The sequence below is a fragment of the Toxorhynchites rutilus genome, chromosome 3 (genome assembly GCF_029784135.1).
Source record: "Toxorhynchites rutilus septentrionalis strain SRP chromosome 3, ASM2978413v1, whole genome shotgun sequence".
Lineage (NCBI taxonomy): Eukaryota > Metazoa > Arthropoda > Insecta > Diptera > Culicidae > Toxorhynchites > Toxorhynchites rutilus.
This window is the reverse complement of record NC_073746.1, coordinates 43,664,843-43,691,274: the sequence shown is the minus strand read 5'-3', so window position 1 is coordinate 43,691,274 and position 26,432 is coordinate 43,664,843. Positions and strand designations below refer to the sequence as shown.

The following is a 26,432-nucleotide window of genomic DNA, read 5'->3' as shown; positions in this document are numbered from 1 at the left end:
ATCCGGCGAAAATGAGAATAGAACCCGAACCTCCGGCATGCTATGTGAGGCTCTAACATCTCGGTCATGGTTTAACCCATGATACAGCCTGTGTATATGATGTGTGTATGATCTTCGAGTGTCCCTTTCAGAATAGTCCCCGTGGGCAACGATGCGTTTGTGCTAGTGTTTGATCTACTGGTAAAATGCCTATTAGAACTTAATTATAGCAAAGCAAAGTATTGCATTTTCAACGTTCTTCTATAGAATATCGTTACCGTATCATTTCAACGACATGTCAAATGTATAGATTCAATTCAATTTTTACATCACTAATACACTACAGACTACTTAATTCTTATATTTAATTCGACGAAATTTCAAAATGAACTTTTCACGTGAACATTTTGGTGGGTTTGATGAGGGCCGATGATGTCTGCGTAGTTTTTGGAATCAGTTGAAAATGGTTGATTTGAATTTCTTGTTCTCGCGAGAACTATACTCATACTGTTAAGACCATCAGAATCACTAATATAAAATGATGATGAATTTTCCTATCATTTTTTATAATCGAAGCTTTAAACTTTTCAGTTCATTTACCTCTTGTGTTGAAAAAGACCAATTTAAGACCGAATCGAACGCAATGATACAAAAGAAGAAGGGTTTGTGCCTAGAGACACATACGGAAGCTTTATGTAGTACTTTGATCATTGGGGACAGTTGCCATTGAATAGAGCTTGTTGTAATTGTTCAGAAATCTCTAAATTTAACTCATTAGAAACTCCCGATCATGGGCCTGGAAATACCGTTTTTATTATGAACTGAACTAAACTTGAGACGAGTGGTGAGAGTTGTAACTTAAGTTCAATTAAAAAGCTTGCCTCGTCGATATCATTTTTGTTTGAAACATTGTGTGTGGTTGGTCGCAACAATCATATTGCCAACTAATGCAGATTAGATATCTGATGACCGGGGCCGCTTCCTCTTGAAGTTTTTGTGGATCCTGTAGTGAAAGTGGAATGGACAGGTGGATTTGGGGAATAATAGCTGCCTAGATAAAATCATTAGTATTTCTTAGGAAAACGTACATAGTGCTTGCGCTAGGGTAGACTGTACACTTCGTAGTTGTCTTCGTGATTGACCTGATCATCGCAATTGCACGAAGAACACCCTAATCTTCTTAGGAAGAAGTATATAGAGTACATCAACTTAATATCGCATCTAACTAAGATATTGCTAGTGCTATGTGAATGGTACACGAATGGTATTTCGAACCTATTAATCGGCAGCTAGTTTAGTTCTTTTATTGCAATTACATTACCAAAGTACTCAATATTATGATATCCTTTTACATAAATTGTTAACAGCAAGACGTACATGACAGAGATGTGCATTGAGCACGATATGATTGGACAACAACCGTTCTAACAAAATCTTTATCAATGATTAACAGGCTTTTGTTGAAGTTGGGGGATGATAGAGTGTCGCCATCTTTCAAGCCATTTACTTTCCTTTGATTCTGTCAACTGATAAATGCTTGTCGGCAAATGTAGAGAAATTATTCATACGTATTGGCTTACCTTGTTAGGCACAAAAATGTAAGAAGGAATTAAGAAACCAGACTAGAGTTGGGCGATCTTTATAAAAAGATCGATCTTGTCGAATCGATTTTCCAAACGGCGTAGGGATCGATACACTGATTAAATCGGTACCAAAGAATCGATCTTTGAAAAATTAAACGCTTTTTTTTATTTCTCTGCTTATTCTATATGAATGCCGTCTTTTCTTTAACACGGTTTTATAACTATTGGATGGACGTTTTTAAACGTATTAGGACCATCGTTTGTTATCGTAGCGGAAGGTATTTCTGTTCCAAAAGGAATGCTTATGAGCTGACATGCTTATATTATTTACCTTTATTATCATATGTTATACTGTTAGTTACCGGTGACTGACGCGGCCTGAACGAATACTCAGTGTCAGTCACCGGTGACTGACGTGAAAGTAAACGTGTTAAACAGGGAATACAATTTCATATTTCTATTCAAACATCAAAAGTATTTTGTTTTGATTCTCAGCATGAAGGTAACAGCCATAAGTCATTCATCTTGTGTCGTCAGGTAGTCGTTTTATTAAATAAATTAATTGAAAAAGCGTTATTAGAAATTCAATAACCGCCCAGAACTCAGCTGACAATGATCTCATAAAACCAATCGTGCCATACATCTGTCATTTAGTCGAATCCGATCCTTGATTTTGCGCCAGTTCTAGAAAACAACCTTTCTTATTCCTATGCGCAACTGGTTAAGTTCATCCCCTCAGTAGCTGCCGCCAGTTCTGGCTCTGTCAGCAATTACACAGAAGTAAATCGTAGAAGAAGCGATCCGAATGCTGACATTATGTTCAAAAAAAAAAGTTAGGTGGCCTTTGGTGAGATGAAAATTCAATGTATACTGAAAAACTAATCTACAAAAAGTTTTTCTATTAGGTGTACCCAGGGTTGCCAACTATTATTTTCAAAAATCAGGGAGAATGAAAATAAAAATCAGGAGAAATCAGGATAGCTCATATTGTGTTGTCCGAAAAGTTCGAGCTGATTTTCTGAAACACAAACGCATGAATTCTATAGACAAACATACATTTATTCAAGTTTATGTGTACAGTTTTGTTCCACAATGTTTCGCCATCATTCACACAGCTTAAAAATTTTACACTCACAGAATATGTTTGTTTTCTCGTCGAAAAATGTTTTATAAAAATGAAAGAAATATATTTTCTTTGCTGTCCATGGTGTCGAAGTTCGTGTGCTTGAGAGAATTTCGCAGGGACCCTCACCTGTCATAATATAATATTTAGTTTAACTGATGTTCACATTCCAACCAGACTCCAAAATAAATTGTCGTGTTGTCAAATAGACATAAAGTTTGGCGTTGCTCTGATGGAACACGAAGGCTATCAAATTGACTAATTCTGGCAGCTCCTCAATTTTGTTGCGAGGTATAAGTGTGGGAAATTAATCGACTGTTTGATTAGTAGAAGCTTATATTGGAGCTTCGAGAATAATTAATAAGTTCAGCTTCGAGATCAATTTCGAAAGATTATGCTAATGATGATGAATTTTTGCGGAAATTGAATGAATTTTTCAGGAAATGTATAGACAGAGTTGTAAAGTAAAAATTAGGACTATGCGTTTTAAGTATTCAAAGAACAACTAGTAATTATTTTCATTCAAAATATAACGATTTGAAACAGCCTTTGAGCGTGCTAATCTGATAGAGTATATTTCTTTTCGGCCAACTTCAAGCTTTTATAAATGTCTACAGGGTATCTTCGATAAAGCGAATCGCTTCGGAATATATAGATAATGGACAAAACAAATTGAATTAGTGCAGACAGTGCAGGGTTTTTTTTATGTAGGCTATTATTACAATTATCATTTCCAACCAGGAAAACATCGTGTATTTTTTATGGATAATTATCGTTCTAATAAAGTAAAAAGTACAAAATCAGGATCATTTAAGAAAAATCAGGCAAAATTTTGTGTTTGTCAGTGTATCAGGGAACGTGTCAAAAAGTCTGGAAACCCAGCAAACATTAAATCGCATAACAAACGTATATATAACATCATATGCCCTAAAATTTGATTGGCATATAATGCGCCTAACTGGCATATGCATGCAAAAGTGGAGGCCATATACATACATGGCAAATGGTTACCGAATTTGTTTGGATGAATATGCAACTTTGACCGGCTATAATAGCGATTATGTTGAAAATGAATTGCGATCTAATATGAATATATTGAATAATTGTCAAAGCACCAAATACGACTTTTGCCATGCTCATATATGATTTATTACAGACATAGAAAAAAAAACAAATGGCGCAAAATATTTTCGTTAAATGTTTATTATAGCCGCACGAATCGCCATTTTTTTATGTTTGTAGAAATAATAATTGTTTGATTGACTTGTGTTGGGAGTGGAATATGAATGTTTAAAATGGCACAGATTGATGTTTGGTGAAAACTGCTCCGATGTGGGTTCGAACTCCGGTCGTCTGAATTATCATCCACCAGATATCTCGCGCGGCTATCTGAAATTCAATTCAACAGCGGTTAAAACTTTCGAGTGCATCATTGACATTTCAATATGATGTAATATGTTCTTTATTAGGATCTAATATGATTCACTGTTTCATGATTTTCTTCAGCATGCAACACGATTTACTACAGTACTGAATCGATTTAAATTATACGCTTATGCGACACACAAACTGCATCAGCGTAATATACGCATATGATGCAGATTAAATATATTTTACGACAATGTACATCATAAAATTGATGTTTATTATACCGAATTGCGACTTAGTTTTATAATGGTATATAAAATCGAGTTTTTACATTTTATGCGATTTCAAATATACACGATACATACTTTGATTGATTTATATGCGATTCTGATTTATTCGGATTTCTTGTTAGACTTTGCACGTGCAAAATTATACGATTTAATGTTTGCTGGGAAATCCTGAAAAATCAGAAAGGTTGGCATCTCTGGGTGTACCGGTAAGTTTCTTCGGTTTTACAACAGATGGCGTAACTTGATTATTATTATTCCAGTAAATCGAAATTTCCAGACATTCGTTGGGAAGCTACTGTCATTGCGCGTATTTTTCAGTATATGTCAAAAAGTTGAAGCGTAAACAACATAGGTTTTTGCCACTTCGAATTTCGTAGCAACGAGAGTGTTTTTGCGGTCAAAACATACTTGGAAACGTTGAAATGAGAGTTTCTATCCTACACGCCGTATTCTCCAGACATTTCTCCGTCCGATTACTACCTTTTTCGATCGATGCAACATGGCCTGGTTGACCAGCACTTCTCCAATTTTGATGAAGTCGTGGTCGATTCGAGGTTAGCCGACAAACCGGCCGCAAAGGGATCTGTGAATTGCCAGAAAGATGGGAAAAAGTCTGGTCATAACTGGGCAATAACGGGCATAACGATGGGCAATACTTTGAATATTAAATTTGTAACCATTTTTGCAGAATAAAGCATTAATTAAAAAAAAAAAATGAAGAAACTCACCGGTGCTCCTATCAAGATCGAGAGTAAAAATTTTTTTTTTCGATTTTCTCGAGTACAAAATATCGATCCAAAAAATCGGAAATCGGAATGGAAAAAATCGATCTTCTAAGAATCGATCCGAGTTCGCTCAATCCTAAAGCAGACCATAGAGGCCAAATTTGTGCAAGTATTTTTTTGTCTTCCATCACAGCGCGAGCAGCAAATAAAATCTAAAAAACACAATACTTACTATATTTGGTCAATTGTTTACTTGTTTTATTATTTTTTATTTTACAAATTATAATTTAATCCAAAATCAGCCAGCCGCTGACTCGACATTGTCCGATTTTCTTTAAACTTGATACTTGGTGTCTACCTAAAGTCTCTTTTTTATTATAATATAACCATACAAAATTACCGTAATTATAATGTATATTTTTATTGGAGAACTCTTCGAATTTAACAAAGTTTGACGTAAAGTGGTGCCGTGATAAACGCACCAAAACAAAGATATAATTTTATGAAAATTTATGGAATTTCAATGCTTTGTGACACCGTAGTCATTTAAGAAAAATTGCAAGAGGTTGTATCTCGGACACGACCGCATTTTCGATGTAGAACTACGCAATTATATTATGCAATTCACTTGTTTATCATTTCGAATATCATTTCAGAATGCGTCGAAATTTTTGAAATAACTTTTTAGTTTTTTTTTATTGTTGCTACTTCAGTAGTAGAAATTTTCATTTGAGATTCGAACAATTTCTAACTGGTAGGCCTGGCCTGGTAAACTGATAGAGAATAATATGGATATCGCTACCAGACTGTAGATTTACATATTAGAAGTTTGTATAATTTCGAACAGTTGCCAGATCAATTCATGCATTGTAATAGATTGTGTTCTTCGTTACAAACAAAATTAATGAACGTCCTTTTACATTCGATATGATGTCTAGGACTACCAAAATATGTGAACGGAAGAATTGTCAAACGATCATTGTATTTTACATTTTCCTCTGAAAATATTGCACATCTCATGTTTACGTAGTTCTCGAACCGCGAAAGTTCATTCATCTCTAGTATCTGAAATGACGATTTCCCCAGGCTTCTCAGTTTAAAAGTACGTTTTTGGGAAACATATTCCGGTCTGCACAACGACAAGCGAGGCCAAAAGTATTTAACACCAAAAAATATCCCCGACTTGCATGTATTTGTAAAGCGGATTTCCACAGGTACATCGATTTTGCAGTCTGTGTTGGGGAAACCGTAAATCGGGCCAATCAAAACTTGGCAGTTAGAGCGTTTAGATAACGCTTGACATTTTACAGTTATTCAATTGTTCATCTCATGAAAAATAACATTTCATTATTTGTGATAGACGCGTAGAAATATCTTCTATCAATTGATACAAACATCTTTCCGATCTATTGAGAAATGTTCGAGTTATAAGCATTCGAAATACGGATAGGGTTAGCACACAAATCGGCAGAACAAATGTACGGGTATGGTCCGACCGAGCGTTAGCGAGGTGTCGTCTAAGAAAACGAGTATAGCCAAACGTTACATACAAATATGTGCAGTAAAATTTCCGAATAAATGTGAAACTGAAACTATGTTTCGATGTCAATACTTCCCCCCAGAAAAACACGCGCATGCTCAATTTCGTGAACGTAACCCAAGTTGTTTTTGTTTACATGTCATCGCTTTCGTCGCTTCAGCACTTTTCAATTGAGCATAAAAAATGCTATTACTGCACGTAACATTTGGAATGAATTTCTGCCAAAGCGCATCGAAAGAGGAAATCGTGCCAGAAGTACACCTACCCCCCCTGTTAGTAATATCGACAAAAGAGCCCAAGAATAGATTATATCACTTTTCAGCTGATCTGGCGTAGAGAAAGACAGTTTAGACTTCGCGTGACCAGAGGTGGGAGCATTTTGATTCCAATCGGCAGTATTACTCAACAAATATAAACCGTGTCACGAAACAATTTTATTGCTCAGTTTGTTTTACCGACAGTTCTTCCTCACTCTGAATACTTGTTAATGGAAGGCGCGAATGTTCCAAGCGGCAATAAATAAACAGCATAAGCATTCTGTTCAATTTTCAAATGAGATCATCAAACTTTTCAACAAGTTAGTATGGAGGCACGCAACGTAGGGTGGAACTTAGTAACTTCTTCACTGATTGACAATTGCATGGGGGCTTCCATTTCCTCGATGCAATGGATGATGCTTTTCGAGGACATAGCTCAACCATCCGGTTATATGAAACAAAATATGCTTCCCTGGTCGAGAGGTTATCGTCACACATTATCATTACGGGAGTTCGAGTTCGATCCCCGTTCTTGTCGGGGAAAGTTTTTGTCAGAGGTATTTCTTCCGACTTGCACCGCGCGTATTCTAGAGCTTGCTACTCAGAATAGATTCAAGGCGTTTTATCGGCAAAAGAAATCTCAGCTATGTACTGCTAACGAAAAAAAAATTACACAAGTAATAGCAAGTTGAGATAGCGAAAGTTCCACTGGGAACGGTAGAGTCATGCAAGAAACTATTTTTATTTTATTTACTTATTTGTGTGCATATTTATTGAATTATGTTTAGATATTTTTGAATTAGTTAGGCACGTATCTGCTATCATTTCTTACAACGTACCTCCACTAAAGCCGGATTTAGACGTTGTCAGCTACTCGGTTCGAAGAACTACGAATGCACCCATACCACTGAATTTGACATTTGTTTTGCCCTATACATGCAAAACAAATGTCAAATTTCGTGGTATGGGTGCGTTCGTAATTCTTCAGTTCATTTGACGTTTACTCGCAATCGAGTAACTGATAACGTCTAAATACGGCTTAAGCTTTGAGCTGGTCTATACCCCTAGCAGAGAATAAATCAGATAAGCTCCTAAAATACTCCGTAAGGAAGTCCATGACCTCCTGCTTAAATCTGAATTCCCTATTTTTCATACGATTGTGCAAGGACCTGAACAAGTGACAGTCTGTGGTATACAGGTCGGGCGAGTACGGAGGATGTTCTAACCCCCGAGCCCACCTAATTCCCGCGCCTTCGCTACTGTTTTCCGCGCTTCATGCGTATTTTCAAGCAACAAAGATATGGGTTTCCTAACAGCTGACATGTGAGATCTGCTTAACTTCTTGACTACTATGCTGATATCGGTGCTGATCGATTTTGAGATGGTCCTGGCCCACAAAAATTGCGAATTATAGGGACTGCTTCGCATTTGAATCCTACGAGTCGCTAGGGAAATAACGGTGCACTGTGTCAGGGCCCTGCTGTAACACAGTAAAGTCAAAATACTGTAGAGGGTGCCCTGGCCCCTCATAGGGACATAGGGACGACAGACTATCTTTTAAACCCCCTTGGCCATTCATTCCTCGGCACGGATACCTTGGAATTGGGGTTATCCACACAATTTCGCAGTGTTTTGACGTGGGACTACGTCCAACCGGAATATATGGAGGGTAAAATGAAAACCTAAACACAGAACATGCAGGAAAAAATGAAAGATTTCGAATGCTTATAGCTCGAACATTTCGTACTGGATAGGAGAGATGTTTGCATCAATTGATAGGGAATATTTCTACGCATCTATCGCAACTAACAAAATGTTGTTTTTCATTAGATAAACAATTGAATAACTGTAAAATATTAGGCTTTATCTAAACGCCCTAACTGCATCGTTTTGATTGGCCCGATTTACGGTTTCCCTAACACAGCCATCAAAACCAAGCAGCCTTGGGGAAATCGGCATTGCAAATACATGAAAGTAGGGGGACTTTTGTTCTCATCGAAAAATGTTCCCTAACACAGACTTTAAAACCAAGCAGCGAAATCGGCATTGCAAACACACGAAAGTAGGGGGAGCTTTTGTTCCCACCGAAATGTGTTCCCTAATAGAGATTTCTAAACCAAGGTGCCTGGAGAAATCGGTATTTCAAATTCATGCAAGTCGGGGGTATTTTTGTTCCGACTGGAATGTGTTTCCCTAACACAGACTTCAAATCCATGGAGCGTGGGGAAATCGGCATTGCGAATTCATACAAATCGGGGGTATTTTTGTTCCGATTGAAATGTGTTTCCCTAACACAGACTTCAAAACCGAGGTTTCTGGGGAAATCGGCTCTGCAAATAAATGCAAACTGCGAGTACTTTTGTCCTCGCTTGCCTTTGTGCAGAGTGGAATATGTCTGTCCTAACAAGATCTTCTAAACTTAGGAACCTGGGAAAATCGTGCATCGACACTAGAAGCGAATGAACTTCCCAGTTTCAAGCAAATTCGAGATTCGAGAAGTATGTACACTTTTGGGATGTAAACTTCAGAGGGAAATGTAAAATAAAATAATCGTTTGATAATTTTTTTTGTCTTTATTGGAAAGATTTTCAGCCTTAGGCTGGTTCATCAAACGTTTGACAATTCTTCCGTACATATATTTTGTTCTAGTCATCATACCAAACGTAATAGGTCCGTCATTAAATTTACTTGTAACGAAGAACAATCAATCACAATAAATGAATTGACTTTACATGGCAGAGTGGAATATGTCTGTCCTAACAAGATCTTCTAAACTTAGGAACCTGGGAAAATCGTGCATCGACACTAGAAGCGAATGAACTTCCCAGTTTCAAGCAAATTCGAGATTCGAGAAGTATGTACACTTTTGGGATGTAAACTTCAGAGGGAAATGTAAAATAAAATAATCGTTTGATAATTTTTTTTGTCTTTATTGGAAAGATTTTCAGCCTTAGGCTGGTTCATCAAACGTTTGACAATTCTTCCGTACATATATTTTGTTCTAGTCATCATACCAAACGTAAAAGGTCCGTCATTAAATTTACTTGTAACGAAGAACAATCAATCACAATAAATGAATTGACTTTACATGGCATTTGTTCATTTTTTTCACTCACAGAGCAAATATATTCAACTCAATTGAATTTGGAAACTGTTTCATTCAATCAAGAATTTAGTCAATACAAACGAATGATTGCTAAGCTAAGGTAGTTCCACGTCAACCTTGCGGTTATATCATAGATATAACCCACCCATTTTTTTGGCTAAGTTTTGATTCAGACGCTACTCATTTCCGGGCTTACGACCGGAAAAGAGGATTTCATGTTTCCAAACATCAATCGAGGCCCTCTGCAGGCTGAGGAAAGAATATCATACCGGTTCGATGCATAACACAAATGGATAAAATTTGTGCAACGCACTAATACTTGGGCTCCTTATTAGAGATGGGCAAAACAGTTCACTTTGATGTGAATCAGTTCTTTTGAACCGTTCTTTCGCTCTTTCGTTCAGTGGTATTAAGAACAACATAGAATGTTAGCTGGAACCCACCATCAACAGACAGCTAATCATTGATATCGTTGGATTGGATGGTATACGAATGGGATTTATATTTTTGAAATTTGGTGGGGAAAGATATGCTGCTTATTTAAACAGTTCGTTCGATATGTTCGATATGCAGCTCAAACAGTTCGTTCCCAAAAAGTTCACTCTCCATCAGTCCACTCTCAAACAGTTCACTCCCAAACCGTTCTTACGGAATCAGTTTGTTCATAAACCGTTCGCTCGCAATCAGTTCGTGGGGAGAACTACCGTTCATTGAATAAGAACGACCGCTCGTTCACTCTTTTCGGCGAACTAGTTCTTTCGTACCGTTCGTGAACGGTTTGTTTTCTCATCGCATCGTGACGGGTATCGATTGGGTCCAGGTGGATCTCATTTATTAAAAGTTGTTCAAACCACTAGGAACGGTATCGAACTCGATTGATGCGACTACGCAAAAAAAAAAAACAATACGACCAAGAGTATGAAAAAGTTATTCGAACATCAAGTAATCGCCTGATTTGCGTATAGTCTCAAAAGACGAAGACTTTTACCGAAACGTAATCGAGCCATGCAAGAAAAATAGGAAGAAGTTGCATTTTTGACGTAGGACTACGTCTAACCGGAAGATATAGGGGGTGAAATGGAAATCTAGGCACTGAACAAGTAGGAAAAAATGCAAGATTTGGAACGCTTATAACTCGAGCATTTCTCAATAGATCGCAAAGGTTTTTGCATCAATTGATAGGAAATATATCTACGCATCTATCATAACGAAGTCATTTTTCTTGAGATAAATAATTGAATAATTCTCAAATATCAAGCATTGTCCAAATGCACTATGTGCCTATTTTTGATTGGTCCATTTTGTGCTCCTCAAATCGTACCGACCAAAACGGGCAACCAGAGCAGCAGCGAAATACAACGAAGCACGATTGGAAAGGAAAAAGAACAAAAATGAACGAAACATTGGTCGCAGTCTCACACATGCGTAATTCTCGAGCCAGCCAGTCTGCTTTAAAATCCCCGCTCCGATGCCGTAACGATCATTCTTTGTGTGGACACCGACTGGACAACATCGTTGCTGGATGAGCTGGACGGCGAGGAATCGAGTGCCTTTCTCAAGGCAAGAGGGTGGAGGTGGTAGTGTTGGACTAGAGTAGAGTAGAGTTTTCAAAGGGCCTTTCTCAAGGCTAGAGGCGAATGAACTGAAAAACTTTAAAGTCTCTATAATACAATACCAAACCGTACACCACATCAGTTCGCATCACAACACATCAACAAACCAACCCAAGCAGCCATGTCTGGACATGGCAAAGGACGAAAAGTGAAGGGAAAGGCAAAACCCGCTCGAACCGTGTCGGTCTGGAGTTCCCCGCAAGGGTAGCTAGGCCGAGCGCGTTAGTACCAGTGCACCAGTCCACCCAGCCGGCGTTATATAGTTTCAGCCGCCGAGGTGATCGAGTTAGCTGGCAAAGCTGCTCGCAACGATAAGAAAACCCGCATTCGGAACAGAACACATTCGGTTCGGTGGACATCAAGACAACAGGCAGTTTCAGCGAGTGGCAAAAGCAATCGCAAAACGGCAGCTGGTAGCAGAAGAAAAAAGTTTGTTCTTTATACAATCTGCTTTGGTGGCAAATCCAGAACAAGGCGGCATCGAGGGCGTTCGAAATGGATTTTTTCAAAACCACGAGTACAAAGTTTTCTAAATTGGAACCATTCCATAAAACAAGGCGCTTGTCAGGGCCATTGAACCTTTCAAAAAAGAGTTTACGAAAAACAGTTCAATGCTTTCTAAAATAATATCCAAAATAATAATAACACACAAATTGATTTTTTCATAAATTGTTTGCCAGGATCTGATGAGTATGTGAATTTGGCAGTTGTTCTGAGCTTATTGATAGTTGGGGACTTTCCTGATTATTCAATTTTCATCAATTCTTAAATTGTTTCCAGATTGAAAGTACAGTAATTTACAATTAGTTCGACATTTAGCTAATTGGACGGACATGTAATGCGACTTATTTAGTTGGACATTTTTGTAAACATAGAGATCCAAATTATGACCCCACATTGAAAGTCGACACTGTACCACTGTCATCGCAAATGTTCAATTACAGGTTAAAATCGCCTCCAATGCGACACTGAGTGGTGCTTCGACACGTCGCGTTAAATGTAATTTACTGTACAACATGTCACAAGCAGGATGGGAAGAAATTTCCCAACTGTGAAAGCTGTGGCGAGTGGCAAATGCAATCGTTAAACAGGAAGCTTTAGTCGAACAAGATGGGGATATCGAGTGATAACCAAACAATAAACTCTTTAGATTAAAGATAATTTTGTGATCCTGAAAAGGACCCTTTTTAGCCTGCATGTGAATCCAACGAGCGAACAAATCGTAATGAATGTATTTTTTTGCCATCGCTGCCTTTTAACGCTCATTCGTTCGTCTCGTTGGACTCGCCCCTTTGACTGAGTCTGCCGATTTGTCTCTATCCTGTGAGCGTGTACCGCTAAAGTACAAAACGCGCGGATCCCAAAACAATTATAGGAGGTTGTGTCCAAGATACGACCGCATTGTTGACAGAGAACTACGCTGTTATTTTATATAGGTCGCTTGTTTATACCTTCGGATATTATTCTATAATGCTGTGAAATTTTCGAAACAACTGCTTACTAGAATAATCTTTCAAATGGTTTTTCATTGTAAAATCAGTTGACGATAATTGATTGACGATTCATTCTTGCCCTCGTAAAACAATACACTAGCTGATCGTATGTCGCAATTTATTCCATGTCAATGCATTGAAAATTTACTTCGAACGCTATTCCGGTGGCCTTTTACGCAATTGACATAGACGGCTACAGTCGATTATATACATGTTACACCAGCACCACTATTCCACATCTCATAACTACGTCAATACATCTTTGGCACCGAATGGAAACAACAACAATGACAACACTTGCAAGTATCAAATATCATGCTACATGTTATTTAGTATTGCCTCAAAGCAATCGCACCTCTAGGCATCGTTCGTACAACGTAAACCAAGCGCCAAACAAGCGTTCGTCATAGCATGCATACAGAACCATACATTGGTGGCTTGAAGCTACTAGGAATACAAATACTTCTCATCATTTTGCGCTATTCTCAAAAGAAACGCTTTTGTTAATATTACTGGCCTCAAAAAATGTTGCATTACTTTCTCACGCTCGAGAGAAGCGCAGCTGTCACCCTTAGTGGAGGAATTTTTGCTACTGGTAAGCGAAACCTAATCACATACAAAATTCCAGAACGACATTTACTTTCTTGGTGACTAAACAAGCGAAATAAACTCTTTTTGTTAATATCAACAACCTCGAAAACAGTAGCAATGCATTATTCATTATGATCAATATTAGCGCAAATGCAATCCTAGTTGAAGGCAGTTTTGCGACTGGCACGCGAACCTAAATAACTTATAACATTCCAGTAAGACATTCAAGATGCTTGGTATTCCCCAAATATTTTTTTGGAGCATAACCTTAACGCCTGCTTCGCCATAACGTCAGTTTAATGCATCTTAGATCGAAGCGAAGCGAAAGCAAAGTGAACTGGATTGCTCAACAGTCCGATGCCGAATGAAAGTTTGCCTCGGCTAGATCCACTGTTTATACTCTAGGCAAGTATTCCCCTTCATTCTTCTACTTTTTCTTTGTTCACGGAGACCTTAAATCCTACGACTTCCCCTCCGTTGGTCGTCGATAAGTTGCTCGTTATTGACAGTTCTGTTCGGGAAAGCACACAAATGTACAGAACAAATGTATGGGAAAATGGAAACGCTCAAAGTTTTCATGAATTTTAACCATTTACAAACCAGGGAATTCTAATATATAGCATATTAAACAAATCTTACGGAATTTCCGATTCGTTTAGTATGTAAATCGCCAAAATCCGTTCGCGGCAAAAATAGTTATTAACGTTAACTTTATTTCACAAAAACGTGACCTGTTTTCCTGTTGTTGTAAACCGTGTGGTTGTACGGCATCGTTTAACATCGCATCGCATCACATCATAATAAGAAAACAAGCTGCAACGTGGACGTGTGGACGTAACAAAGGAGGACAAGTTAAGGAAAAGGCAAAGTCTCACTCGAACCGTGCAGGTCTCCAGTTCCCTGTTGGTCGCATTCACTGATTGCTCCGCAAGGGTAACTAGGCCGAATAGATTGGTGCCGGAGCACCATTATACCTAACAGCGATTATAGAGTTTCGACCGTCGGAGTGCTCGAGTTGGCTTGCAAAGCTGCTCACGACAATCACAAAACACGCATCAAGAACAGAGCAGCTTCGGTTCGGCGCTCATCAAGGCAACAACTAGTTTCAGCGAGTGGCAAACGCAATCGCAAAACGGCAGCAGGTAGAAGAAAGAAAAAGGTTTGTTTATACAGACTGCTTTGGTGGCAAAACCAGCCACCGTAAAACACGGCGCTTTTCAGGGCCATTAAACCATTCAAAGAAGAGTTATTAAAAGTTTTTCACAATACCAATGCATTCTAAAGTGACATAATATGACATATAATATAAACTGTTTTTTTTGTTTATGCTTGTTCTTGAACTTATTGGTGGTTGGGGTTTTTTAAATTGATCATTCAGTTTTCACAAACCCATGTATGGTTTCCGAATTAAAAGTGGCTTCAAATTACAACACATTGTATGCAGGACGGCATTAACGAATTTTCTCGGTAGTAAGAACTGCTTTCTTTAGTTGATAACTGATGTTGAAAATTGACTGACGTTACATCTGCATTGCATAGAGAAATAACTAAGGAGCAACACGATGAGCTATGTATTTCCTGCTGCTCTGTTCTTATTTTAAAGGACTTTAATCTGAAGGTCATCCGTCCCTGTATTTACTGTTGGTTTTTTAGAACGCTTATAGCTCGTTTATTTTTCGACAGATCGTAGAGTTCGTCTCCAAAACCTCAGTTATTTTTCATGTTTATTTACTTTGTTTGTGGAGACTACAAATCTTACAGTTCATTCGTCTCCGAAACCACAGCTTAAGGTACGGTAATGTGCTCAATAGTGAAGTATATGATAGTGAACGAGCTGATGACCACCTGTGCATTCCCTATCGCAGCCATCATTTTGATTGTACTATATGTGTATACGCCGAAAGATGCCCGGCGTTGAACATTTCATAAGTACAAAGCCTTCAGAAAAAAATCAAGAATCAAGTTTGTAAAAAAAAAAACGCAAAAACACAACACCAAAGGTTCTTTTCAGAACCCCCAACATGTTCATAAAGAGTAAACATCAAACTAATCCATTTTTCAGGTAGATAGGTAGGAATTCACGTAGGAGAAGAAAATAAAACAATATATTTTAAATATATGTTTAGCAAAAGCTGTCTCCTTTGTATAGTCCTACGTCACTCCGGTTATGTCACCGACATTACCCACCCGTCTTTTATGAAAAAGTTAACTTAATTTGGCTACTATTATATGAGGGGCTTAGAATGAAAGGGGTGTAAGTGAGTTGATCGATTTCTCTTCAACTGCAAAAAAGTTCCAATTAGAGTTTGCTATACACTCCGATAGATGAGGTTCTGACCTATCTTCTACATTGTCAAATACAGCTAACATACCTTCATTTTTAGCCCCTCATATAAAAGAATTTACTACCTTAAGTAATGTGATTATGAAAGCGTATAATCTAAACCACTCGATGGGACTAATTCCCGGACATGAAATATATTCCAATACACTGCGGCCTAACCGACGATGTATTGAGTGATTTCTCGTGCTCCGAACTCTCTCTTTCTCTCTTTCCTCTCTCCTTTCTCCTCTCTTCTCTCTCTCTCTCTCTTTCCTCTCTCCTCTCTTCTCTCTCTCTCTCTCTCTCTCTCTCTCTTTCTCTCTTTTTTTTTGTGACAAAGTATGCGGAAAGCTTTTTTGTCTATTGTTTCGCTCGCTCGTATTAATCTTATATTGCTGTACCGTATATTTTATACAAATGCTTACCGGGGTTTGAGAGTCTTGACATTTTCTGTTATTACATTTCATGTAATAAATCGGGGTGTGGTAACAATTTTTGGTGTAGTAGTTAGGTTTCAAATTGATCGCACAGGACATTTTTCCTTTGGAAGAAAATCGGAGCGCAATTCGTCAAAAATACTCCCATCGATAAAAGATCCAAGATTTCATGATTTCTTTAATCATGTGTTACCATGCTCAAGCAATTTAGAATACTGTTTACTGTTCAACACTTCAACTCTGTTTGAAAATGTCGATGATAGCTGTGTAAAATTTCTACGAATACAATGAGTAAAATCCAAATTCAAATTCGAAAAAATTACACGGTGCTACAATTTTTTCCCTGGCTTCTTTTGAACACAGAGACTCAAAACTAAACGTTGCAATTTAGTCATCACTATCCACCGGCTCTGAAAATCGATCAAACGTACTAATTCAAACGAATTGAAATTTTTGAAGCTGTTATTTAAATAAATTTAAAACTTTTTTTTATAACAAGAAAAAAAATTTAAGGTTTTTAGACACATTACGATAACTCTTACGGTCTCCTGATGACCTGCAGCTCAAAGTTTTGATATGAGAAAGGCACGACTACAACTTTAGATGGAAGGAATCAGGTTAGGTATCCTCAAACCCTATATATATACGATTTATTATAAAGAAATCAAATTAGATTTTTCAAAAATTCAAAATGATGTATCGCTTTCCATTAGGGTGAAGAGAGTTCAAACACAAGGGCATCCGGATGCCGAAGCCCACGAAAAGCTATAGGTAGAGCTCCTGGCAGAAGATAAGTTGATTTTTTGCAATACTGTGTAATTGAAAATACTGACAAAGAAGTAATTATTTTTTTCATGCTCAGGTTCAGGTTCAGATTTTGAATTATAGAGACTTTAAACTCTGAGAGATCATTCGTCTCTAAAATTATGCTCAAAATACAATCAAAATACAATAGAGTAGAGCGGGGCAAAGGTGCGCACGGGACAAAAGTACGCATTGCCCTTTTTGAAACAAACGAGCATAAATATTCAGCAACAGTGTATTCGTTTGACACATTATTACACCAGCAATTCACATATATAAACAGGATGCATGCCATGAAAGTGTCATTGAGGAAATTGAGTTATGAGGAAAGAAGACTTCTGCGTTGTTTTGATCTATTTTTGTTTCAATTTTGTGGATGACGATTTAGTAATCTAAAATACAGTCAAAGCTCTCCATAACGACAATCTTTATAGCGACAAATCTCTCTATAACGACATATTTGAATACCCCTTCAAAATCACATAGAAATTCTCTTCTTTATTGCGACATTTCTCTATAACGACCTTCCCTATAACGACACATTATCGCTTCTATTTACTAAAACATAACATCCTCTATTGCAACAATTTTCAATTTCACTCCACTCATAGTGTGTGTGTGTCAATGTTAGTGCCTACGAACGTAAATAGTCTATGTTGTGTATTATAAAGCTTAATCAACTGTGAACATTTGTTCACGCCCAACTGATTTAAATTTTCGGATACTTACAAAAACAGAAATTCAAGCCATAAAAGATAGGGAAAGCTTATTGAAACAAATTAATCGAAGTATTGTTGAACAAGAATCCCGTCCTAGAGCAAAAGAATAAATTGCATTTTCAATACATTTAAAAATGAATGTATTGTATACGCATTTGTTTTATTGATAAAGCTTTTAATATAGAAATCAGGCAATATCTTGAAGTTTCGTTTGTTTCACTTCGAAAACATTCACTGCCCAAAATGAGTTGAAATACACGAAAATCGTTAACGCTAAAAATAAATTGGACATAACTCAAAGGTTCGAAAAGGGTACCAAAAGGATAACATTGTCTAATGAATTCAATGTGCCGCACAATTCGAATTAATTCATCGTCAAAAATATGGACTAGAGTCATGAAAAGGGTAAAAATAATGGTTTCAATGATGTTCAATTTCTTATATTTTGTCAGGCGATGAGATAAAAAAAATCAATCATTTATTAAATCAGGGACTGACGGAGCATTCAACAATGAGCATTCAACTATGAGCCAACCTTCTTAAAACTAGCAATCAGGTGCTTTTCAGATAATATTTACGGGTTTATTCACAAAAAAAATCAATTACAAATTACCGGAGCTCAATTTCATATTCATTGTTTAATGTTTTTAGTTCCAAGATGGTTAGAGATCAATTACTTTTGTTCTTGATACGATTTGATTGTTTTGCGTGAGCTTGGGTGTTTCTCTCCTTATAGCGACATTTGAGCTCTTCATAACGACAATCTTTTATAGCGACAATTCTCTATAACGACGGTCCCTTGTGATGTCGCTATAGAGAGCTGTCACTGTAACTGGAAAGTTCGAGACTACATTGTCAAGAAAACCTTCATTCTATGGTAGATAATATTGCGTATTCGTATTTGTGATAAAGTTCAAGAGCATTTTTTTAGAAATTCGATTAGTTGTAAAATTGCTCGTGGAGCAAAAGGGCGCACCAGCATATTGCTCTAAAAAAAGTTATAAAATATTTTAAAACAAATTTTTAACGGGATTCACAAAAAGAAAACTAATTTAGAGAAATGCACTCCAAAAATGCTCGAAATTGCCCGACAGAGGCTTCGGAAGAGAGTCTCGAAGCGTTGGATTGCGATAGATCTCGGTTTTTTAATCAGCTCTGAGGAATAGGCTCATATCAGTGATTTATGATTAGAATCTTCTTTTAATGACATTCCCGTATTTTCGTATTTACGAGTGAGCAGTCTGAGGATCTGACGAACCTTTGCAGAGCACTGGACAAAGCGTTCTATGATACGACTCTCAAACATTTACGGCGCCTGGCGTCTGATTTTGCGGAAGCCAACAACCTCCAGTACGAATTCAAGCAAGTTGCAAAACAGGCAGGAAGAGATTGGGCTGCTAGCTTCATGAGGAAACATCGTCTGACTCTTCGAAACCCAAGCTGCGCAACGAAGCAACAGCGCTCCAAGGCAAAGCGTCGGAATCCTCAGAACCGAAATCCAAGATGAGAAAGAAAAATAAACAGTGGCTTAAAAATAATTCAAAGTAAATTTCAATTAAAAAATGTTTTCATTTTCATCATACATTCAATTCAATAACGGTTAAGTTTCGTTTATGTTTATGTTTTCACAATGAACTTCAAATAAATATTGTTCTTTTCACCAATGAGTTTCAAATAAATCAGGTGAAGGTAACTATGTATTTTCAACCTTGATTTGTTAGTAAAAAGAATTCTGTTTCAAATGTTGGACATTTCATATTGCCAGTCTCATCCCTCCCAAAAATTTCCACGTGGTGTGTGAACGGCCCGTTATCATATTCCTAGATGCCAAGAATCAATCAACATATAACAAAATCATGTTCGACCATAATACAAATCTTCTCCAGCCATAAAATATCATTGGGAAACGCAAAATGACGAGATTATTCAGCTTGATCCATCTCTGACCTCCATCGCTAGCTCGGCTCTGGTCGATGGTTTAAACCTCCTCAATCTTAAGCAGTCGAACTTCATTTCAAATAACCGGGGTCGTATTTTGGATCTTGTTCTCTGTAGTCCGAATGTTGACGCGATTGTTCGTGTCTCGGCATTGCCAATGGTGACGGTTGACGCACATCATCCTCCTTTGGTAATTAAGTTACCAGTCTTACCGACTGTAGTTGATCCAGCTGGAAGCTTAAGTATCGCCGAACTTTCTATCATTATGCGAAAATTGACTGTATCGCCCTCATTGACTTCTTGAGCAACATTGATTGGGACAGCACTTTGGCGTTAGATGATGTTGTCGAAATGGCGTCTAGATTCTGCAGTATTGTACGTGATTGGATTGTTGAGAACACGCCTAGACGAAAACCATCTGTTACGCCAGCCTGGAGTATGCCACTTCTTAAAATATTAAGACGTACTAAGAATGCATGCCAACGCAAGCTGCGTCAACACTGCACTAATGAACCGAAGCAAAACTTCCATCGTTCGAGCATCGCATATCGTTCTTTGAATGCTGGTCTCTATCGGTCATACGTGCTGCGTGTCCAAACTAACTTAAAGCGTAACCCCAAAAGTTTTTGGAATTTCGTCAACTCCAAAAAAAAATCGACCAGCATCCCTTCAACGGTTTTTCTTGGTGAGAGTGAATCGACTACCATACCTGACGCATGTGAATTGTTTTCTAAACACTTTGCATCTGTTTTCGCCTCCAATGTGGCTATTGCTTCTGAAGTTGACGCTGCTGCAGCACACGTTCCTCAGGATTTGATTGATCTGCGCACCTTTGTTGTCAGTCCGCTGATGGTCGAAAAAGCAATTAACAATTTAAAATGTTCCACTTCTCCTGGCCCTGACGGAATTCCGGCGCTAGTGTTTCGCCGTTGTGCGGCTAGTTTTGCAGTACCGCTATCGCGAATATTTACCGCTTCGCTGGAAAGCGGTGCCTTTCCAGTGATCTGGAAACATTCATTTATGTTTCCCGTATACAAGAAACGAGACAACCGCAATGTAACTAACTATCGTGGAATAACTAGCCTATCTGCAGCTTCGAAAATTTTTGAGATGATCGTAAAGGATGCAGTATTCTTCCACGATAAACATTATATATCGCCAGCAAAGCACGGTTTTATGCCCGGGCGCTCTGTTATAACAAACTTGTTGGAATTTACCTCTACGTGCATCAATCTGTTGGAGAACAAGGTTCAGGTTGATGCAGTGTATTCTGACATAAAAGCCGCGTTTGATTGCATCGACCATCAGATTCTACTTGGAAAAATGCGTCGCCTGGGTGCTTCAGACCGTTTTGTGTCGTGGTTGTCGTCGTATCTTCCCGGGAGATCTTTCAATACCGTTCACCGCCGTTCCGCAAGACAGTAACTTGGGACCTTTATTGTTTACCATTTTTACAATGACGTCACCACATTTTTGTGTTCTCATCTACGCAGATGACTTGAAAATTTTTCTCACCGTAAAATGCATTGAGGATTGCCGTCAGTTACAAAGCTTGCTCAACAGCTTCTGGGAGTGGTGTCAATTGAACAAAATGACAGTAAGCATTGCCAAATGTGTTATCATGACATTTCATCGCAAGAAGGAGCCAATATCCTTTGACTACTCTCTGGAAAACCATGTGCTGGCCCGTGTCAATCAGGTGAACGACCTCGGTGTGATACTGGATCCGAAACTTACTTTCAGCATGCATCGCTCGACGTTAGCTTCCAAGGTCTACCGTCAACTTGGATTCATCTTGAGGATCTCCCGAGAATTCACGGATCCTTATTGTTTGAAGGCGCTAAATTGTTCATTAGTGCGCCCTATTTTGGAAAACGCTTCTGTAGTGTGGATGCCCTATCAACTATCGTGGATCCTACGTATTGAACGAGTACAGAAAATGTTTATTCGTCGTGCTCTCAGCTCCTTGCCATGGCGCTATCCTCAGAATCTTCCGCCTTATACTGACAGATGTCTCTTGCTAGGGTTGGATACTCTTGAGCGAAGACGGAAACTTCAACAATGTACGCTCGTCGCCAAGTTACTCAATGATGAAATTGACTCACCCGTGCTGCTTTCTCGCATCAATATGCGTGCGCCATCCAGAGTTCTTCGTTCAACAAGCCTTTTACAGCCCGCGACACACCGTTCTAGTTTTGGTCATAATGAACCCGTAACGGGAATGATTCGTGCTTTCTCGATAGTAGAAGATCTGTTCGAGTTAGGAGAGTCATCTACCAGATTTCGTCAAAGGATTGGACGCATTCGTGTTTTTTAATGTGTTTGTATTTTAAAATTTGTTTTTTATGTTTATATTCATTAAGACATTTGTCAGATGAACAAAGAAATAAATAATAAATAAATTCAACACCCCTCCTCCCCGCTGGATGGTGCCTACACACTTTAGTAATGATACTTCTTCCTTCCTTCACCTTTGCCCCCAATATGCGGCAAAAGTTCGCATTTGTCATTTTGTATTAAGATAGGTATGTGTCCAACCACAAAAAAAAAATTCAAGAAATTCTTGTACTACGTTTCGAAGGTAATATATATATATAGTTGCAATTTGGTAAGCAAACTGAATTTTATTTGCTTTTATATCAAGAATTATTGGACGACAACAGTTAGTTGCGCACCTTTGCCCAGCACTACACTACAAGTTGACAAAAATACGGGACAATGAAAAAGGGTCGAAAAACGGTACTGCCCCGTAGAAAACGGTACGTTTCACATATATGCTGTATGTCAAGAAACACATATTCATATGAACGATCAAATGTAACCAACTGGGTAGCGTTGCAGCGGATAGAATTTGCAACGCTCTGCAGTGCACACAAGCTACGGACAGTAAAGGTGGTTGAAACTTGGTGCATGGAGCATTGCGCTCACCATCATTGACTCAATCGGTCAGTTACATTTTCCGACGATTCCTCGGAATGCGGATACGTGCATTAAGGAACCGAGATACAGATGGATGTATCCAGCTTGATTATGTCCAGGATGAGAAGTGTCAACCTTCGTTTACTTTTCTTCCGCAAAAAAGTTAATACTTCTTTGGTTTTATATTACAATTCAAATTGTAAACTGTAAATTAATTGCTTCGTAATTTCTATTAAATCATCATTTTTAGGAAAAAAAATTGAGACAATTCAGATAAACGGGATATAGAGTGAAGAACGAGATTATGCATCGAATTATTAAAAAACGCACATCGATAAATTATGGAATTTGTGATGAGGCAAAAAATAAATCCTTCAAAATACCACACACGCGCTGCTGTTCATTTCCCTTTTGCTAATCCGCTGTAAACAAAACATTCGCACGTGAATCGGGTTCCCCAAAACATTGTTTCCACACGATGAAGATGTGAACGCGGCGAGCGATCCCCAGCATAAGTAGGTCACATTCGCTAAACCACGCTCGGTGCTCGCCAAGACTTGCTTGAATTCCTTATGCTACTTCCCATCCAGCCAGAGATTGGTGAGGGTTGGGAAATCGTTTGGAAATATACAGAGAGTTAACAGGCAGCATGTCATGCTGTTCGCTTACACTCTCTGTTTCTCTTTCTCCGGTGTTAGCGGGATTCTCATTCTCCTGTGTCGTGTTTACTTCGAATCTTCGGCAAAATGTGATTGGGCGGTGGGGCTGGGCAGCATGTAGGTAGTAGCATTGAAAAGTGGAAAACTCATCTCACTCTCAGTCAGTCACTGTCATCCTCTTGTCGGCTACGGAGCCTCCGGGAAAGAACCCGATCGGAATAAAAATCGAATCGTGTGTGAACTGATGTCAGTGATTCTGTGTGTGTATGTGCGCATTCTGCGCTATAATATTATAAACTGTGTTTAAATTTCTCCGCTTCCTGCCACCCCGCTCAGTCATCTTTCGGCAAATCATTCCCACATTGTGCGTTCCATTCAGAACTTTTTGCTTCCTTTGCTACTGTTACTGCACCATAACCCATTCTCGAGGTGTGTGAATACCGAGAGACAGCACACACACCAGGGCAGAGAGACGGTTTTCCTCGCGCCGATCTCTGATGCTGAGGAGGAAATAATTTTCCGTTCTCGCCCTTTGTCAGTGAGATAATACCGCTGCTGGCTGCTGCAAGTTCCCCCAATGCAGCACACAAGAAGAAGCAGAAAAATTAAACACAATTTCATCTTTTAGTGGTTTCTTTCTTTTGCAATTTTGGTTTCTGTGATTTATTACTTTGCGTTGTGTATTGATCCGTGGCATCAGTCGCGACGCGTGGATCTTCGTTGTTGTTAGAGTGATAAACTTTTTTTTTGTATGTAGTTCATTGTGTTTTATCGTGTCGTGATTGTGAGTGGAGGAAAATTTCAAAGTATGATCGAACTGTAGCCGTCCATCAAGAAAACAAGCAAACGCGCACCCCAAAACTGGGAAGCCTTCGAGAGTAAACAAAATGTACGAATATTGGGTTTCTGAATTGTGTGAATTTGGCGAGGGAAGAAAAACACTCCGTGTGAGAATGTAATCAGAATGTTGATGTATCTCAGAGTCAGATGATTTTTTTTAGTTTTTCCCCTCGAAGCTTCCTCAGACGTAACAGTGTCAAATGTCAGATTGATGTTTTCTCAAACTTTGTTTTGCTCTCCTTTTTTATAGATTAATTGTCAGGAGGTGTGTTGATTCAATTGATTTAATTTACGCTTTGTCGCTGCCACAAAACAATGCGGAAATTGCGGGGTATTTTGTGGTTTTGGAGATTTCTGGATTGAAAAAAAAGAAAAAAGGAATTGATTATCGCTAAAATATTCTGATTCAAACGGCAGGTCTTCAGCAAAGCCTGTATATTTACGGAGTGGAGGAACCGTCCCCTATAGGATATCAATTAACATTACATTTTTACATTTCTTGTTTGAGCAGTTTTTATGCAGCCTGCGTAATGATGGTTCTTTCATTACAATTTAGTTGGACCCGAGATTTTTTTTGTCGAATAAAGACTGTATTCGAAAAAATACAATAGACACAATTGATCACCAAAACTTCATTTCAAGTCGGATTTATCAATAACCATGTATAAGTTATGTTTTCGAAATTTGGTTTACTCAACCTACTCTCCTAGGCTAAATGCCCACACCTTGGACTTAACGCTACCCATCAAATCCAGTTCAACACTTGTGTCATCTTTCTCACACACACTTTAATCTGCTCTTTCTTTAAACTTTGGTCGTTTTTCTTTCTATGGATACTAGATAACGGTACACAGCCTTAACAAAAGATTATTAGCGTGGAAAGATGATAGCATAATAGAGAATAGGATTTTCAAAGGTTCTTATTATCATTTTTCCGACCAGTAGGACTCCCATATCAACATTTGATACGGGTTAAACGAACACCGTGTGCGCCACTGCATTAATGTTGACTGCTCGCTGGCAGGAGCCAGAAATCCGCCCGCAGCGAAATAAATACTGACGTTTAAGCTGTCTATTTGTCTAGTTTGTCTACCAAAAAGTTGGCAAAACTCCCCAAAACTGAGCAAATTCAATTTTCGTATTTTTTATGGGAACTCTACGTATTTTTGAAATGTTTACAATCTTTGCTTTACAGTGTGGAGTACCCGTTCATTATTGGCACGGTTCGAACGGTTTTTACATTAAAAAATTATGAAAACAAAATAAGCATTCAACAATGAATTTTTATGTAATGACCAGTTCAAAACAAGAGCTTTAAGCCTGCGAGCATTTGAACCCTATGAGTTTTTTATATCTTGGGTCGACCCCCTGGGAGATCCGGAGAAATCGTGAAATTGATCCTAGAGATTAATTTATTGGAACATTGGTATTGGTTTTTTGAAGTGATCCTCAGTTTTCTTTTTGATTTCTTTGGTGCGTTCCTTAACTACAATGAAAATTATTTCATAAAGAAAAAAAATGAAAGAGGCATCAGTTCTATGTTGCTGATCCCGTTTGATTTTGATTATTATATATTTTTTTGTAATGCATCTTTCAGATTACAGAGAAATCCGCCATTTCAATGTGTTTATCCTCCGCCAACGTATTAACTTCGGGCAGATCTTCAGCGACTTGTTGCGTCGGATCATTATTACAGGATTGACAGGCACAAGTTTTCAACTTTTCATTGTTTATCCAACGAATGTGCATCATTTGTTCTGTCACAGCTTTTTTTGACGTAGGACTAAGTCTTCCAGTAGAGATGCGACATCAAGAAACATGTCACGTTTTTATGAAATAACATACCAATTGAATCGGAAATTATTTAACATTTGTTAATATGTTGCTCATAACCATTTTCTAGATAGTAAATAGTTGAACTTGATGTAGATTGGAAGCATTTAAATTTTCCCACGGAATGTTTTTTTCGATGCGGGTAGTGTAGTGGGGGGAATACGGACAGGTTTGTAATATACAGTGGTGGAAAAATAATAGGTGCGAAGGAAACTTTTCAATAAATTTGATAATAAATGATAAATAAATGGCTTACATTATAGTTTCACATAGCAATTTTATTGGTTAAACG

The 26,432-nt window shown here is 38.2% G+C and overlaps 1 protein-coding gene across 10 annotated transcripts in view; it reads left to right on the top strand.

Annotated features, from left to right (window-relative positions):
• The window catches only part of LOC129775605 (apoptosis-resistant E3 ubiquitin protein ligase 1), a 125,450-nt gene that overhangs the window by 21,035 nt on the left and 77,983 nt on the right, over positions 1 to 26,432 (top strand). For 2 of the 10 annotated variants that reach the window (XM_055780545.1, XM_055780537.1), the window contains exon 1: positions 23,993 to 24,356. The exons of 2 other annotated variants lie outside the window; for them this stretch is intronic. The gene's annotated coding sequence lies outside the window, so the exon portion shown is untranslated. Of the gene's footprint in view, positions 1 to 23,635; positions 23,732 to 23,812; positions 23,832 to 23,992; positions 24,357 to 26,432 lie in introns of those variants that run through there. 6 more of the 10 variants (XM_055780538.1, XM_055780543.1, XM_055780542.1 and 3 more) reach the window with 6 other exon arrangements.